This window comes from Phasianus colchicus, chromosome 1 (assembly GCF_987193195.1).
Source record: "Phasianus colchicus chromosome 1, bPhaCol1.hap1.1, whole genome shotgun sequence".
NCBI lineage: Eukaryota > Metazoa > Chordata > Aves > Galliformes > Phasianidae > Phasianus > Phasianus colchicus.
The window spans coordinates 195,249,126-195,253,162 of record NC_143436.1 but is presented as its reverse complement, the minus strand read 5'-3'; positions in this window follow the sequence as shown (position 1 = coordinate 195,253,162).

Below are 4,037 nucleotides of genomic sequence, written 5' to 3'. Positions count from 1 at the left end.
GAATTCACTGGGAATATTTCACTGGAGGCATTTGCGTGCAAACTTTAGAGTCCTATCAATTGTGTTACCACGTATTGAAAAGAAGCATCTTGCCATTAAACCATCTCTGCAGTGGAGCTCCAGTTCTCCACCCAATTTCTCTTCAGGCAAAGAGATTTTTTCTATGCCAGAAGCTGGATGGGATTTGGGGTATCCTGACATTTTTCAGCTTACATAGTCCAATGGCAAAAAAACCCTTTAACAACCCACATGGCCAACCACCACTTTTAATCCAATCTACTGCTTTGTCTGTTCTACTCAATATCTATTGTCTCATTAGTAATCTATCATTTTACTTCTTCAGGGATAATCTCTTACTCTTCTTAATGAAAAAAAATTTACTGATTTCATGAGGAAGATATTGCTCTTCTTGTTTTTTGTTTTTTGTTTTTTAATGATGATCTACAGCTTTTATAAATGATCTGCTGGATTCCCAGACATTCAGCAGCTCACCTAAAGCTGTGGTTTCATGGGGGCTTCTGGCCTTCATGTGGGATTATATGCAAGTAGTGTCAATCTGATATAACCAGGATGAATTAGGCTAATGCATGACGATTTACCCTTGCTTAGATGAAGATCCTGGCCAAGTCAAGACATCATTTGGGGAAGTTCATCGTGTAGGAGTTGAAGAAGAGTAGATGAAGTGTTTTCATGGTCTCTGGGGAACATGCTCCTTTCTTGACCCCAATCCTCCAACATTTAGGCCTCCAAATTTGACTCCGTGATGACCAGTGGAGACCTCTGTAAGCCCCCAGCCCAGACAGCAGCCTGGCTGCCTGCAGGCATATGGAAGCCAACCATGTTCTACATCAGGGGGTGCAGGTCTGATTCATATCAGAGTCCAAGTCCTGATGAATGAGGGAAATATGTTCCTGCAGTTTGAGTAAATCATACTTAATTTTTCATCGGTAGACAGGGAAGCTTTGGGGAGGGGAACTCAGAAACACAGAGGTTAAGTGACTTGCCCCAAGCTGCACAGGATTGAGATTTCTAAATGCACAGACCAGTCACTTGGTCACTGGGCCTCAATTTAATTAGCAAGTGTGTTTTTATTTAAGAATGACAGCGCATTACGTTTCCTTGTAATTCATGGACCCCACCCCACTGTGTGCAGATCCAGATCAAAGAGATGGCTCCTGCTCACAGATCTGCTGCTAGAAACGGTTTCTTTTAATGCCTTAAATTTGAGAACATCAACAGTATCTAAAACATTCAGCAAATGATTTCTTTTCTGCTTTGAAGCTGACTCCCTTCAAATCATTTCCTCCGTCTTTGGTGCAGGTTTCCGCACTCTGAAAGCTCCATGCAGAGCCTTCAGAAATAAATCAGACCCCAAGCTCTCAGCCCCATTGCTTGCTTTGCAGATCCATGTAGTCTGTTTTTGTGTGACAAGAACAGCCAGCTTGCAAACGGCAGCAAAATAAAAGTCATTTCTGAAACCACTGGCCACCAAAATCCTGCCCAAGCTTGGAATGATTAAGCCTGGATTGTAATAATTAAATGCAATTGCATTGTGCTTTGTGTAATGCATCTATGGGTTCTGCTGCTACAGTGTGAGATCTAAAGGTAGGTGCTGCCCAAGCTCATTTTGAGCCCTATTCCCTCCTCATGACGTGGGAACATGGTTGGGTTATTCCTCCTGGCTGAATGGATCTTGCTTCCTTTCCACTGCTGATTTCCTCAACATTCCCTCCCTAAGGAAAGCAAAAGCTCTTCTGTAACTAAAGGCTTTTCTCAGCATACGGTTTGGAAGGGAGGATATAGTTTTAGGGCATCTTAGCCATATGCACTGGATGGTGTTGCACTGGCCCTTGTAGATGTAGCCATCAGGGACAAAGTCAGTTTCTCATTTTCAGCTGAAGTTTTGCAGGTAGGATGCTCCTGTGGCACCCTTCCTGCCTGTCCTCTCCTGTCTACTGCATCTGTTAGCAGTTACTGAGTGGTGATAGGGTTGGGAGGAATAGGGAAGAACAAAAGATGTGTGGTTTTGCAAACAGTCCCCATTTTTGCATCAAAATGTGTTCCCAAAAGAAGTGATTTGTAGATGAAAAAAAAACCAAAAGCAAGATCTGAGGCAGAGACAGCTGCTGTTTTGGTTGTCACTGCCTGATCAGAAGAGAAGGGATGGATGGGATGGCCACTGGACATCATGCTCTCAAAACCTACAACCCAGCTGCCACTTCCTGCTCATTTTATCAGGTGAGAGCCAGACAAGAGGACACCTCCAAAACTTGCAAAAGGGTAGCGAAACGCTGGAACAGTTTGGCCAAAAATGTAGTGCATGCCCCATCCCTGGATATGTTCAAAGTCAGGCTGGATGAGCTCTGAACACCTGACTGAGCTGTGGGTGCCCCTATTCATTGCAGGGGAGTTGTACCAGATGGCCTTGAAAGGTCTCTTCCAACTCAAATGATTCTATGATTCCTTCCCCAAACAGCTTTTACTGTGGCATTAGCACATTGAGGATGGGGAGAAGACCAGCTGGACTCCCCAGAAGTCCATGCTACCCTCAAATTTGCTCAGTTACACAAAGGTAAGACCCCACACCAATGTCAGTTGAGATCTATGAGTCACGGATCTGGACAGGACACAGCCTGCAGCAAGTGGGCAGTTTGGAGGACAATGCTGTGCACATCGTCCCATGCCACGGTAAGCATGAGCCAGTTCTCTCTAATTAAGAGCCATGACTTCACCTCCCATTACCTCATGCTTACCACGTGGGCAGTATAACACACTGCAGCCTCACATCCTCGTCTCTCACATGGTGACTTCCTCCTCTATCCCCTTTCTATTAGTATTTTCCCACATGAGATCAGGCTAAACCTGTGTCCATGCACAAACACGTAGAGAAGTACAGGTGTAGGTTTGGTGGGGATGGTCCTACACAGCGTGTTGCACAACCTCTACGAAAGCAAGATCAGAGATTTCCAACCTGACGTAAATTATCCAAGGATGTATCACGGAGGAAGGAAAGACCGATTAGTATTACAAAACACAAGTGCACCAATGCTTCAGGGAAAAGCAAATTAATATCTCAGATAAGGAGCATGGCATTAGTGGGTTTTTTTTTTTTCACTGATGAGGCGCCTTCATCCTGATGTGAGTCCCAGATATTCACTCAAAGAATTACAAGGAGGAAAAAAATGATGCTAATCCTGTGTATCAGCAATGTCTAACCTGCCAAGCATAAATATTCATGTAATCACTTTGCAGTTACCTGGTAACCACAACAAAGCACACATTGAAAATGTAATTACAGGGGCTCCATAAGCTCATCTTAAATTATCACCTATAGCCAGGCACCTACTATCAGATATTAGATTCTCCTTTAGATCAGAATCTCATGTTCCTTGCATCTAAATTGAAATAACTATCTCCTTATTGGCAAGCGACGAAATCTAAATGGAGTCACGTAAATCCTGCTTCACAGCTCAATTAAGGAAATGTGATTATGGATCTGGAAGCAGATGCAGATATTACTAGGGAAGGGATGATGGCAGGAGCCTACAGGAAGCAGTTGATGCTTTCCAGGGGTCATTTGTAGGGGAACCCGTAGGAACAGAGTTCCTATTGTTATACACTTCATGCATATGGGGCGGAGAGGGGGTGAGAGACCGGATTCCCATTTTTAAGTGCTTTGGAGATTTTCAGAGGGAATCAGGTTCCATTGTTACATTTTAAATACTCTCTAAGCTCTCTGGAAACAATACATGTTTTCACCTATTCCCTTTGCACTCTTCCCTCCCATGACGAGGTTCGCACTCTTTGATTGTTCAGCGGCAGTCACTGATCTTCACACCATGACTGGGGAGTGGGACAAGGTAGGGGGAGATGTCACATTATGCACTTAACCCAACAAAAGCCAAAATGGACTTGGAAAGATGTCCATGGAGCACTCTGCATGCAGCACACAGGTGCCTTTGCAGCTCTCTTGGTTGCACACACCTGGGTGACTCTTGGGAGGACCATTTGTCAGATGCAGCTCAAAGGGTCTCTGT